At 38.1% G+C, this 15,335-nt stretch overlaps 1 protein-coding gene across 2 annotated transcripts in view; it reads right to left on the bottom strand.

Moving 5' to 3' along the window:
* Positions 1 to 15,335, bottom strand: part of RASSF8 (Ras association domain family member 8) — a 95,801-nt gene that overhangs the window by 56,062 nt on the left and 24,404 nt on the right. Inside the window, exon 2 of one of the 2 annotated variants that reach the window (XM_090275491.1) lies at positions 11,939 to 12,019. The exons of the other annotated variant lie outside the window; for it this stretch is intronic. The gene's annotated coding sequence lies outside the window, so the exon portion shown is untranslated. The remainder of the gene's footprint in view (positions 1 to 11,938; positions 12,020 to 15,335) is intronic. 2 annotated transcript variants of the gene reach the window in all.

The raw sequence follows: 15,335 nt of genomic DNA, 5'->3' as shown, positions 1-15,335 counted from the left end.
AAGCAGGTATTAAGGATGGAGGGGAATATCACACTAACTAAAATACATTAAATTAATCTTCCAATTTAATATAAAAAGAGATCGTTAGGGCGAGAGCGTTTTCCAATTGACCCTTAAAAAACCTACAGTACTGCGTCGGCCTGCGAGCCAAGTGTCGCTGGTTCGATTCCCAGTCAGGGCACATGACTAGGTTGCGCGTCAGGTCCCCAGTTGGGGGCGCGAGTGAGAGGCAACCACACAGTGATGTTTCTCTCCCTCTCTTTCTCCTTTCCCCACTCTCTAAAAATAAAAATAAATGAACAAACAAATAAATAATTAAAAAAATAAAAAACCTACAGTACCCATTCTCAGGGCCAGGGGAAATTGGGGTGTGGCAGGCAGGGGTGCCTAGGGTGTAAAATGCAAGGAGGCATCATTCCCCAGGGCCAGCACTGAGCTTGCAGGACTCAGAGTGAGCACCCCCATAAACGTGTGCTCTGTTGGTGCCCCCCTGTCCCTTTTTTAAAGCCCCTGTGCCATTCTGCCTACAAGTCAAACGGTTAAGATGGTCCCAGAGGGCAAGAAGAAAAAACTAGCTGTTTTCAAGCCGCTGCCCAGGGAGCAGCAATTGGTACTTACTACCTTACCTTCTAATTTCCCCCACACGTCTAGTTTCTGGCTAAAATCTAAGCCCTTGGCTGGTGCCTAACCAACTTTCCTAAACAGCAGGAACAAACACTGGAGTGTAAGAAAGTCTTCTATCCTCAGGGCCTGGAAGTCTACTCGCTCTCAGTGAGCTACTGCAGGGCGATGGCAGAGCAGACGTCTGGCCGACTCTGGTGTGGCCCCAGAAGCCCTGGGCCAGCCAGCCCCTTCTCTCCACCCTGGCACCATCACTCCACCCGCTGACTGCTTTACCAGATCAGAGACTCAGTAAGCAGCTCTACTACCCGACTTGTAACAAAGACAGAAGAGAGCTTTATTATTTCACTTCTGCCAGCTATCTTCCATTTCTGATTCCCTTTTCATTTTCTAACCTCCCTCCTCTATTGAGCTCATTCCTGCCAGGCTCTCACCTCCATCACCCACTCAACCCACTGTTATTACCAATCACCTTCAGGCTGCTAAATCTAAGAATCAGTGGGTACCACTCCCTGTTCCTGATACTTTCTCCACTTGGCTACCAGGACCGCATCCTCTCAGTTTTCCTCCAGCCTCACTGGTGCTCCTTCTCAGTCTCCTATTCTCGGGGCTTTACTCATGTTTTCCAGATCCCAGTCACTGGTCCTCAGTCAATGACTATTTTGCATTTACAGTCACTCCTTGGTGATCTCATTCAATATGATCATCACCTGAAATAGTTGACAAATCCCATATTTATATTTCAGCCTTGCATTCAGATGCCTATCAACCTAGTCACTTTGATGTCCAGTAGCCATCTCAAATTCAACATGTCTTAAAAGGAACTCTGGATCTTACGGCCCTAATTTCTTGCAACCACACTTTCATCTCAGTACAAAGGTTATGTCAACAGTGGCTTTTCGTTAGGAAAGTGGGGCGGCCCATTTCAACTCCATCGTGTGGGACTGTCCTGCGCACCACAGGGTGTACCTGTCATCTGTTCACTACATACCAGGGGCATCCCTTCCCTTCAATCACCATGGCAACCAAAAACGTCCTCACCGATTTCACAAGCACCCTGATGGTGGCACCACCCCTGCTGAGAAACATTATTCTAGAAGAAGTCTACAGTCCTATAGCAGCTCTTGACTGTGCAGTTTTATCAAAAGAAGTGTGAACAATATACTGAAAAGCACAAAGCGCCACCCATCTGGCGTGTAGAATTTGAGTTTATTCAGGAACATCCTAGTATATCCCTTGGTTCTCAGCCCAGATAGTCCCCTTATCCTAACACACTGACAAGCTAGGCCTTCTTGTGAGATGGGGGTGGGGTTATGGCAGCCGGCAGCATTACAGGGAGCTTCAAACCTTGGGAACGCTGCTGCTATGTAAACCCATTCTGCGGTAGCAAAACAGATGAGAAAGTACCAGTGGATAGGAAAGAACACCGGACTGATAGGAAATAAGACAAATATGAGTTGTAATTCAGGCTCTGACAATAAAGAGATATATTCTCTTTATTTGACTATTTGACTAGTCGTGATCTAGTTGGCTGGATACTGGGGCCACAAAGATGAGTTATAAGAGTATTTTTTTTGAACTAGAGAATATGTCCAGCAGAAATAAATCAGTCTCCAACTTGGTCTTGGTTTCTTTAACATAAACTCTGAATCTTCAAAGTGCTTTCCAAGTGAAAAATAAAATTAAGATTTTATGTATTTGCTTGAAATGTGCTGTGGCGTAACACCAGGGAAATACAAAATGAAGCAGGCACAATAGTACTAGAGCTAAGGTAAAGTCACCCATATAACATTACTTTATTTTTCACATTAGGATATAAATATTACTATACAAAATCACTATTTCATTAACAGTAACAATCATTATTTACATTTCTATTTCTTGACATAATAAAAAGATTGAGAGTATACATTTAAATGATCTTTAGGGGCAAAATGTAATAAAAATGACAGCTAATATCAGCCTGTTTTTCTAAAAGAGTTACTTGCTGTACCAAAAGAAAAAAAAATACTTTATTTTATCCTTCACACAATTCACATCCTGACAAGGCAAATTCTGCAAAGAATCTACACAGTAAAGTTGTCTAGTGGCTAGAGCAGCTCCCAGGAGAAAATACTAACAAACTGAATGGACATTGAATCAACTTGCAGGAAAGAGTATAGCTTTTAACAGTTGCCTATCTGTATCTAATTTTTAAAGTAGCAATATCTTTTGAAGCATGGGAGTATGTTAAATATTTAATTTCTTGAGATTATACACAAGCTATCAAGAATAAAAAGCATGAGTGATTTTTCTCCTTACAGAGATACCTGAAATTTAGGTTACTCCAAATCATTAATACTTTGACTTATCCTCCAACTAGAACTTTGTCTACTTCTAAATAATTCTGATCCTTTCAATTAATTACCATAAATCCCAGAGCCCCTAAAAGAAAAGGCTGTTTCTGTCAAACTAGAATGAGGATCCTGTCTTTTACGTTAGTTATCTTCTTCCCATCCACACTCATGTTCACACCCAGCTGCTTGTTTATCCCCAAGCACATCATGCTCTGTGTGCCCTTCTAGGCTTTGCATATACTATTTGCCAGGCTGTCCTACGAGACCTCTCCTCACTTCCTGAAAACATACCCATCTTTAAATACTTGGCTCAGGTGATATCCATAAGCAGCTTTCCTTAACCTCTACACAGTTCAAGTCCTTCCCCGTGTGTGCTACCACAGTTCCCTCTTCATCCCACTACTGCGTAATTTATGTCATGACTGTAACTCTTTACCACCTGCTACCTCCCGGTAGACCCTCTGGGCAATGCCAGGTCTGAATACACATTTGCTAGAGAAGAGAACAGCTATGGAAGGTTATGGTGAAAAATTTTGGTCCTTTTGCAAATGATTCAGACCTTGAGGTCTATTACTTCCTGTAGTTTTGGAGTGTTAGAAGTTATTTAAAAATTATAAGAAAAACACATTTAGTATGTATATTATCAGCTATTCTATCAATTTTCAAGGTTCAGCTAGATTTTTTTTCCCTAAGGAAGTAAAACAGCTCTGCAGCTGGTATACAAAACAAATGCTGTTGATTCATACAAAGTCTATTAAATGCACCTAAAAAAATCATACTTGAAATATTCACAAAAATGTCTCTCCTATTTAAACTATGATTCATCCCAAACATAGGAAAGCACAAAAGAAAAAAAGCATACCACAGGACAGTTCACAGAGAACAGTGGGTGTGGAGCCACAGTACCATCCCCGCCTGTCAATGTCAACATTGAGAGGAACCACATGTGACATTAGTTATGATTACCACCTACAATGTCTAGTCCAATAGACTATAGAGATACATTAAGGAAGTGTGGGAAGTAAATACACAGCACAGCAGAAACATCTATATTTATAGAGACAGGAGAATTAGCATGTGTTCAATTTCAAGATATATTAAAAATAGGGACACACTGCTTTTCTCCCCAGTAGTCATTCTTTTTTATTTTATTTTATTATTGTTCAAATACAGTTGTCCCAATTTTTCTCCTCTTGCTCTTCTCTGCCCCACCCACCCCAGGACACACTGTTCTTTATCATTCCCGGGGAGGCTGGGCCCCACACTGCCGGGAAGCAAGATACCAGATGCGCAACTACACACCACAGTCTAAGATGAATGGCAGCCGGGACTGCCGTCTGCTCAGCCCTGCCCACTGACTCTGATAACCCTTTTGTTGTTCATTCCTGTGGACAGTCCATCTCAATAACTATAGCTTTCTCATGAAGGCACATAATGGAATCTTAGATATTTGGTTTTCAAAAATACAATCCATTTTCAACTTGCTGAATATAAATATTTTAGAAAATTTGTAATACTAATTTAAAGTTAACAAAAATATTATTTCCCTGTGGTTCTTGGAGATAACCATCATTAACTTTTATATATTGCCTTCTCATTTATTTTCTATGTACATATACTTTAAAAAATGTGTGACAATATAAGGACATTATAATTCATATTATATCCTTAATATTGTCACTTTTAGATTATTACTGTTTTTCCATTCATTAAACAAACTAGATAAGTAGGTGGGTAAGTAGGTAGGTAGACAGACAGGTTTTATCATTGGCTGCAGAGCAGTCTACCTTCTAGTTGCATTACACGGACATTCTTACTTCTCACACTGCCAACATTAGGAATTACAAAGGTCTGCTATATTTTATTTTATGTATAGGAGGTCACATATATGTGTTATGTACATGCTTCTGGATCTTTAATAATATGGTTTACAAGATAGAATATTTCTTTGTATAGTATTAAGATGGAACAAATCTTTAGGACTACACTTGTTTATACTCTCTTTAAAACTATCTACTAAGAACTATACTAATTTTTAATTGGGCATTGAGTATATTCTTATTGACTTTAAATCATTCTTTATATATGGGTATTAACTCTTTTTACATATTATATATAGAGAGAATAATTTTAGATTATATTTTATTGTTTATGATATTACAGTTATCCCAATTTTTCCCCCTTTGTACCATCCTCCCAGCCCCTCCCACCATTCCCTCAGGCCATCCCCACACCACTGTCCATGCCTATGGGTCATCCATATGTGTTCTTTGGCTACTCTATTCCCTGTGCTGTACTTTACATCCCCAAGATTATTCTTTAACTACTAATTTGTACTTCTTAGGCTCTTTACCCTTTCACTCATCTCCCCTACCCTCCCCATTTCCCCTACCCCTGCATCTGACAACCATCAGAACATTCTCTGTACCTATGATTCTGTTTCTGTTCTGCTTGTTTATTTTGTTTTTTAGATTCAATTGCTGATATTTATTTATTGCCTTTTTATTGTTCATATTGATCTTATTCTTCTTAAATAAGATCCTTTTTACATTTCATATAATACTGGTTTGGAAGTGATTAATTCCTTTAGTTATTTCTTGTCTGGGAAGCTCTTTATCTTCCCTTTGATTCTAAATGATAGCTTTGCTGGGTAGAGCAATCATGGCTGCAGGTCCTTGCTCTTCATCACTTTGAATATTTCTTGCCAATCTCTTTTAGGCTGCAAAGTTTCTTTGGAGAAGGCAGCTGACAGTCTTATGGGAGCTCCTTTGTAGGCAACTGCTTTTTTCTTGATGCTTTTAAGATTCTCTCTTTGTATCTAACCTTCGACATTTTAATTATGATGTGTCTTAGGGTGTGCCTCTTTGGGTTCATCTTGTTTGGGACTCTCTGTGCTTCCTGGACTTGCGTGTCTATTTCCTTCACCAAGTTAGGAAAGTTTTCTGTCATTTTTTTCAAATAGGTTTCCCATTTCTTGCTCTCTCTCCTCTCCTTCTGGCACCTCCATGATGTGAATGTTGGTATGCTTGAAGTTGTTGCAGAGGCTCCTTATTCAGTCCTCATTTGTGGGGGGGGGGGGGGGGGGATGTTTTTTCTTCTTGCTGTTCTGATTGTTTTTTGCTTCCTAATATTCCAAATCACTGATTTGATTCTTAGCTTTATTGCCTCTACTACTGACTCCCTGTAAACTATTCTTTATTTCAATTAGTGTATCTTTCATTTCTGACTAGATCTTTTCTATGCTGCTGAGGTCCTCACTAAGTTCACTGAGCATCCTTATAACCAGCAATTTGAACTCTGCATCTAGTAGACTGCTTATCTCCATTTTGCTTAGTTATTTTTCTGGAGTTTTGTTCTGTTCTTGCATTTGGAGCATGTTTCTTTGTCTCCTCATTTTGGTAGTCCCTGTGTTTGTTTCTATGTATTAGGTAGAACTGCTATGTCTCCCAGGCTTGGTATAGTGGCCCAATGTAGCAGGGTCCAGTGGCACAGCCTCCCCTAATCCCCAAGCAGGGTACTCAGTGTGTACATCCTCCTGCTTGCAGTTGAGTCTTGACTGCTGTTGGCACATCCAAGGTCAGCCACTGCCTGTGTTCTGTCCCAGGTGACACAGCACAGTCTACAAAGTGATCTGCAGATGGCTGCTACTCGTGCTGGGCTTGGAGGTGCTAGGTGATGCCTTTCTGTGAACCAAGGCTGGCTGCTGCTAGTGCTGGACCTGGTGCAGCTTAGCGAGAGGTATGGAGCTCACTGAAGCCACTGCTGCCTGTTTGAGAGAATTTAGGAAAATATGAAGCATGAGTCAAGACAGGCCATTTGTATGGAAACGCCACTGGGAACAGCTTGGGTGAGCCAGATAGATGGATGGGACCAGGGTGGAGGGAACACTTTGAGCCAGGTGGAAGGAGTCTCAGGTATGGCACCTGCCTGCTGGCTCTGTGGCTCTGTGGGCGTAAGGCCCAGAAAAAAAAAAAAAAAGAAAGAAAAGAAAAGGCCACTGCCAGTACTTCTGTCTAGGAGAAAGCTGCCCTCCGTCCATCGCCTTGATGCCAGACAATTCAGTTCCTCCCTGTATGTCTCTGATGACTTTCAATTTGCTGTCCCTGTGCTGGAGCTCAGAGGGAGTGAGTCTGACTAAGTCTGTGCATGGACTCTTTAAGAGGAACTGCCTAGGACTCCAGAAGTGTTGGTCTCCACAGCCTCAATCCCCAACTCTTTTTTTCACCCAGAAGTTATGGAGACTTATCTTCTTGGCACTGGAACCCTGGACAGGGGGGCCTGGCATGGGCCTGGGGCTCTTGAGATATCCCTTCCAATTTTTTCTGCCGTACATGGGTGTGGGACCAGCTCGTTCTGCATCTCAGTCCCTCCTATCAGTCTTGATGTGGTTTCTTCAATTCTGTAGTTGTAGGACTTCCATTCAGCTCAGTTTCTAACAGTTCTGAATGATGGCTGTTCTATAGTTTAATTGTAATTTTAATGTGATTGTTCAAGGAGGTGAGCTGTGTTTACCTATGCTAACATTTTGACTGGAAGTTTTAAGAATATTTTTTGTGATTTGACATATGGTAAACTTGTTTTATTTTTAATGTAATTACATATGAATCACTCCTGTTTAACCTTTCCTACTCTTTTCTAGTTTATTCTTTCCCCAAATCTATTAGATATTCATGCACATTCTCTTCTAGTATATTCATTACTGTACTTTTATATTCATTATTTGTAATGGCATTTTATCAATATGACATTCTTCTGAGCTTTCTATTCTCTTCCAAATATTTGTCTATTTTATGAACATCATACTATTTAATTAATATATAGCACTACAAGTTCTCTATAAACCTCTTTATATATAAACATTTTATGGCTCTTATTTTTTATAAAAATTAAATTTAGAATCACTGACCTGCAAAAAAATTACTGTTGAGATTTTGATTAGAATTATATTAAACTTACAAGTATATAGATAATAAAATAATTGTCTTCATATCTAGAAACACTGAGTGTCCACATCCTCATGGTGTAGTCGAACAGTTTCTGTCCTACACGCCATTCACATTTCTTTCAAAATTTAATCCTCAGCATACTTTTTGTTACTACTATGCTCCTTTTTTCTCATATTTATGAACTGACTATTATTACTATATAGGTCATATTACATTATTTATAATGGAATCGTTACAGTCTGTAAGTTTCAATTGATCATCTTGGGGATTTTTATTATCTACAAATAATTTTATTCTTCCCAACAGTTCTTTCAGTCCCTTTTCTTAACACTAGCTTCATATTTCAGAGGTATTTCAGATAATAGCAATGATAGCTGATTATGTTGTTAATTCAAATAGGAGATAAAATTCTATCATTTTACCATTATTAGTATTTTGGTTCTTGATGGCTTGATTCCAATTTTGTTTAAAAAATTATCAATACTTCTCAAAATATGAACTATAGAATTCTCTAAACAGTGAGGTAACGGGTCATTTAATTTTTCTTCACATTTTGCCAGTAAATGAATTATTTAGGTTTTCTAAATCTACCTTTGTACTTTTTAAAATTTAAATTTTGTTGATTTATGTTTTTAAAAGAATCACCCATTCGATTGAGATTCTAATACATACATGGATATGTGCCTACAAAAGTATTATCACTTTTCATCTATAGATAACTAGTTACAACCCATAACTTCTAATTTGTATATTTTTTATTAGACTAGCCACAAACTCTTCCAATTTATTTTCCAAGTTTCCCAGAATGAATGGGCATACACACCCTTACCTCCTATTTCTTTTAACATTTCTTACTTATGCAGAATATTTAACTGCAAATCATCTTTATTACTGAACAGCAAAAGGCAAAAGAGAAGCAAACATTAACAAGCTTTTTCTTCAGAAAAAAAAATTGTTGTCCTTTGTGAAAGACAGCATATCTAAAAATAATGTCTGGATACAAAGTAAACTTACTCTATTAATAAAATATTATCCCATCTTTCTTATTAAAATGCACTTGTGCTTATTAAGATAATAATACAAGATGCCATAAAGTAAAAATATTAACAATTTGATATTAGGAAAGTCAAAACATTCCCAGATTAGAGTTCCATGAAGACCAGATTCCAATACTCTTAATATTAAGACTGGCATTTAACACATGTATATGGCAATTTCTTCAAATCCTGTTTCTTACTTCATTATATTGTCCCTATTTTGCCACCTGAAATGAGTTTGTGATACATTATTAGAAAATTTCAACTTCAAATATAAACAGCTAAACTTTTCTTTTTTACTCTACCAGGGAAGTTTCAAAATGCTAAAAGAATATGAACTGATACCTATGTTCTAAAAACAGAGATGAAATAATGAGGTCACAATAGAGGGCTCCTTTCTTGGAGGGAAAAAAAAATGATGAATGCAACTGGAATGTTTATTGTCACTAAAATTCTTCAGGCCTGGATTCCAAGTGCATGTGTCTTGATGCAGGTTACTATGACAACTTAAATTACAGAAAATGTCCCCCTACTACCAAGTTGTTTCTTCACAAGATCATTTCAAGTCTCCTAAAATCTGTGTGCATGAATTACCTGTAACAACAATAAATATCTCTTTAACATTTTACGCAGAAATGCACCAATCTAAACCCTGAAAACCAAGTATAAGCATATAAAAAATAAATTTCATGAAGCCCACATGGGACAGAAAACCCAACTTGAAAACACACATACACACAGCTTAAAATATAAAATGTTGAGAGTATTTTGAACGTATTCCTCATTACCAGGGGCTCAGTATGCTACCACCATGTACTTCATCACAGAAACTATGGGAAATTACTTGCAAGGCTATTATAAAAGAAGAATATAGAGCTAAATCCTGTTTATCATTATTTCCCCCTCACTAATGGTTTTACAGGAAGGTACCCGAAAAGGGGGGTGCGGGAAGTTCTAGTTCAAACAGAAAGAAAAGCAAATAAACAATCTGTAAAATCTTATTTTGTTTTACCCAATCTATTTTTTTCCACAGAAAATATGGGCTTTTATAGTTTGCTCTCACAGTTTCAAATTTATAAACCTAACAAAGATGCCTTGTGATAAACTGTGAATTATTCTCTATCATTATGCTTTAAAAGAATAATGGCTTGGGAAAAATTGTATCATTATGGAGAAAATGTGATTTAGTAGAGATAATCTGATTGTAAGACATTAAAAATTTAAAGTAAAAAGGCTTAAGGTCTTTTACAGTGTAGCAATACTGAGAATTAAAAGCTGGCTTCGTTGCTCATCCAAGTTAACATGACTAAAATTTGATGTCTCATTCATTAGACCAGGGGAATTCATACAGTCTCCCTTCTCTGAGTAAACTGGGTTACTTCAGTAACCAGCACAGGCAAAAAATGTTTTATAAGTTTCACGTATAGCTAGCTATGCCCTAGCCCAGCAGCCCTTCATTTACATAAAACAAACAAAACTTAATTCAAAAAGGAAAACAAAGCAGTATGCTAAAGAAGCCTCTTTGTACTTGAAGCCAAGAATCATTCAATTTTTAGCATACTAAACATGTGAGCAGAAAGAGCAAAAAATGAGAACTCTTCAGCCACAAACTCAAGCAACTCACACATCTCCTACTAGTTTTTCAAAAGAAACAAAATAATTAAATTACTCAGACTCAAATGTACACAATCCCTCAACATTAAACTTGAACCACAGTTCCTTCTTGTTCTAAATTAATATATAAATATTCTAAACAGAAATAATTCATGTATAAAAGAAAGATTTACAGAACAGCTTTATCAGTAATGGAAACTAAAACTAAAATTTAAGTGCCTATCCAGTCATGGAGAGAGCTTTTTACTCAGCTGAACTACACACACATTTTTTTTTCTTATGCTTTTCTTCTTTAGACTGTAATACAAAGAGTAAAGTAAGGCATTACAAAGAGCAAGACTCTACTAGGATTTTTCAGGTCTCACACGGACATAGCAAAATTGCCCTGTTACAATCAGACCATCATTTACTCTCAACACTGTGGCCTTCTATTAATAGTTTTTCCTAACCCATAAGCAATGCAGCACAGTCCACAGAACAACTGAACCAGTGGGAATACGAACTTGTGCTTTTGGGACTCCATTCCTTCCACATAATCTAGTAATTACTAGCAGCTCTAAAATCCTACTTTTTTTTATTTCAGGGGGAAATTAATGTATGTGAGACCTTCAAAATGCCATCGCCTAGGAAAAATGCAAGCATGCAACTGCTGCAAATGAGGGATTAAGGAATTTATGAGACAGCACACTGGAGGGTGTCCTTACACATTTTATTCGCCTGTAAAATGTGAACAGTTTATTCTAAGTAATTCACTTACTACAAACAAGGTCAAATCATTTTCCCTCCTGGGACCAATAAGTCACTTTGATGTTCAAGAGATAAGAGATGACACATATCGAACATATAAAAAGCAGGTGCAAAATAATTTAGTTGTATATTTTCACCTCAAGGGATTTTTTTGCCCCCTCTTTACTTAATGGAGTCAATTACTGACATTACTGAAGAGATGGAAGCTCATACTATAGAATATATTTCAGACTTATCAAAATCTTCCAGCCTTTCACTGTTAGAAATTCATAGGTCTCTGCTCTAAACGAGGCTGTCTGTTTAAAGCATTAGTAGAACAGTATTCAGGGAAGTCTAAGAGTGGTAATACAATTTGTAGTATTTTGCTTCAGACTTCAAATCTGGAACCCAAAGCTTGTTTCACGACTCTAGTAACATCAGCCCATTTGACCCTAGGATTTACATTTCAGTGGCAAAAGATACCACCGTTAACCACGTTTACACTTATCTAAATAAAGGGCTTACAAATGATGATTCTTAGGAGTTCACCAGTGAACACAATCTCTAAAAGTCTCCCAAACTTTGAAAAAAAAAATGTATTTAAGTCACTGTATGTGATCCTCTTCTGTTCATATGGGGTACAGATGTAGGGACTCACCTCATGGCGCTGAAGTCCTCAGGCGGGCAGAGTGGGAGGTAGTCTGGACTGGAGGAAGGGCAGAGCACCAGGCACAGGCACCTAAAAATGCACACAAGTGTTCTTACAGGCCTGGCTCACTTTTATCTTAAAAATGCTGTCACCCCATTTTAACTTAAAATCATTAAGGAGCAAAAATACCCGAGCGTTCAGCTTCAGATAGTTCTCCCAAGAACTTTTCCTTCCCTTTCTGATCCTCCCTGAACTGCGGTACTTATGGGGTGGGGTTGTTTGGTTTGGTTTCGAGGAGTATTTTTGTGCCTTTGAAAAAGGAATTTCAGTTGTTTCTTAAAAAGGTCATTTGATGGGCCCATGGTGTTCTAGAAAGACTCCATGCCTTCTTTCCCTCCTAACCAAAGCTCCCTGCAATTCCACGATCATTTCTTGAAAGCAGTTTAACAGTTAGACATTTGGAAAACTGCCTAAGGTCAGGACCTAAGAATGAAGCTGAAGGGGAGAGCTCAGGCTTTCAGTACCAAAAAATAAAAACAAAAGCATGCCGCCCTTTTCCTTGGTGAGTAAAAATCACCACCACTGGCTGGCTAACAGAGACAGTAACTTGGCACCCGTTCTTTGCCCGTTCTATCGCCTAATGCTGTGAGAATGTGAAACCTTGCCATGACATTAGTTATAAAGAAAGCCTAAGAAAGAAATCTTGGCCACAAGGCGAGAACTGACGCAATTCTTATGTCTGCTACGTTCAGACTATACCCTTACCAGACGTTTCTGCATTTATTTATAGAAAGGTTTACTTTGGTGACAAGACCATCTTCCATCAATCATTTTTTTTAACATACCAGGAAACCGAACTACTTTTATTATGAAGAGAAAATGGCACCAAAAAAGTTACAATCAAATTCTTAGTTATGAAATAATGGGAAATATCAAATTAGAAATGGTGTAAGCAGAAAGGACCGGAGGACCCCAAATCTGGTGCGAACTATCAGAAAATACATACGTTTCACACACAACTGAGGAAGGGAGAAGTTAGTCCAAAGTGTCCCCTTCCATCCCTTGGTTCTCCCTTAATCCTATATGGAGACATTGTCTCCAAATCTGGTCTAGACTAACACTTCATATAACTTAACAGTTTTTATAAAAGCACCATTCATTTCCGGGTTATTTTTACACAGTGTTATAGCTGCAGTGCAAAGGTGCGTTAGTGCACGCTTCCAAGTTCTGCAAGAAAAAGAGACTAGCAGTCATGTTATTTTTTTTCTAATGAAAATGAGCCAACTAGAGTATCAGAATTCCTGTTTCACCCTCTTACATAAGATGGGTTAGAACCTTCTGGCTTCAACAGAGCAACTTATCTCCTAAAGAAGCTGGAGGGAAGACACGCATTTGAGGCTGGTGTGCCTTGGTCAAAGGGCTTGTCCACGGAGCATGATGTCATCTGGAGAGCAATGAAGGGGCAACCCTGCTGGAAGCGAGGGCTGGGTGGTGAGTTCAGAATCACATGAGAAGAGGCTAACTAGACTAGCCACCCTAATCCCCACCCCTAGGCCTGGAAGATATCTGGAATCCAGCCTAACTGGCAAAGGAATTCTTACTTATTTAAATCAAAATCTCTTTTCCTATCCATCTTTTCTTCTTTAAAACCGCATCACTCTTTTTAGTTTTGTTTTCAAGGAAATCTTTTGGAAGTGAAAAGTGGGCAGTTAAGAAGGAGTTACTAAAACTGACATAATCATTATCTTTCGCCTATATAATAGTTATCACTACCAGAGCCAGACACTTAAAAAGGCCAAGGAGATCACGATGCTTATTCCCTCGTAAGTAATTCAAAATGATACTAACTTACAGATGCGCTGACATTAAAATCTCTCCTTTTTAGAGTTTTATAATTGCAAAATTCTGGAGAAGTCAAGGCTCTTTGGGATGAGATGGGAAGTGTCCTGGTCCTGCCAGTGTCTTGGGAATGTGCTTGGGGTACCTCTGGTAAATGCCAAACCTGACCAGAAGTGAGGGACTCAGGCTCTTGTACGCATGTCCTCACCTCTCCAGTCCCTGGGAGGCCTCAGCTGTCTCCCACGCCTGGTCTCACCAACTTGTTGTGTTGACCAAACTCCAATTCACTCTCCAAGAAACAATTCAAACGTCTCATCCCCCTGCAAACCTGGCCTTATTCAAATTGATCATTCCAGGTATTCCCCAGTGGCAGTCTAACCGTACTCACTGGCACTGTTTTCTAAATCCTCACAACCCTTTGAGATAGGTAAGCTGTAATCAGAGAATAATCAGAAAAGAAAACGAAAAGACAGAAAGGTTAAATAACTGGCCGAAGGTCACATAGCTGTTAAACAGGAGAACCAGGAACTGAACTCAGGCAAGTGGACTTCAGAGCCCATGATCTTAAACAACTGACCTCACCATTTCCAATACATGCCTCCATTACATGTCTGCCTTTGCTTGAGGGCAGAGACATTTTGCACTGATATCTGCATTCACATTGCCCAGAATATGAGAGATGTTCAATAAATGCCCACTGAAGCGTGATGAATTCAGAAGGTGTTACATAATGGCAGAGGGTTGTTCAGTGATGTTAACCTTATCGTCCATGAAAACCCTGTCTAGCTAAATGATTCCTTTCATCTAGATACAATTCTCCTATGACCACATGTCTGAAAAAAGAGATATCTATTACATAAGTAATTGAAATGGACCAATAATCAACATGTATCAACATATGCAATTTGGGGTAAAAGGAAGGAATAAAAATTAGAAACCTCTATACTCCAGTAATTATATTATTTTTGATATAATTAAAAGTAAGGTTATTCACTGGACACTTCAAAATATGTGCTAAAGATAAGGCATTCTCCTATTTTGGTAGCCAGAAAAGACCCTACTGCTCTGGTTTAAATCTTGTAGGTCAGACAGGAAAGTCTAAAGGTTTTGAAGGAAGCCAGCTACTCTCTACTCTGTCACCCCAAGGTGTTCAAAAGTTAAAAAATCATGTTCTTCTTTATTGAAAAGAGAAAAACCCATACAAATATTCAACTATAAATAAAATGTTATAATACATTTTCATAAGTGATGTTTGTATCCATAAATTAAAATCATGAATATTATGCAAATTTAAAATTCTTCTAAATTTGTAGTTTTTCTCATAAAGAGTAGAAATATTCAAAGGTCTTATTTCTTCTTCAATTCCAAACCTCACAGACATCCTACATCTCTAAATATAATTCAGTTCTGCTGAAAGCAATATGCAGTGTTAGTAAGAAAGGTATCTTAGGCTTTACATATTCCATATGAAATGTTAAAACAATAAAATTTCTGTAGAAATAAATCCATTATGATATCATCAGCTATATTAGCTTGCAAAAGAGAGAGAGCAATGGTAATAAGAATA

The sequence above is a fragment of the Furipterus horrens genome, unplaced genomic scaffold (genome assembly GCF_987537825.1).
Source record: "Furipterus horrens unplaced genomic scaffold, mFurHor1.1.pri manual_scaffold_4, whole genome shotgun sequence".
NCBI classification, from domain to species: domain Eukaryota; kingdom Metazoa; phylum Chordata; class Mammalia; order Chiroptera; family Furipteridae; genus Furipterus; species Furipterus horrens.
This window is presented reverse-complemented; position numbering and strand designations above follow the sequence as displayed.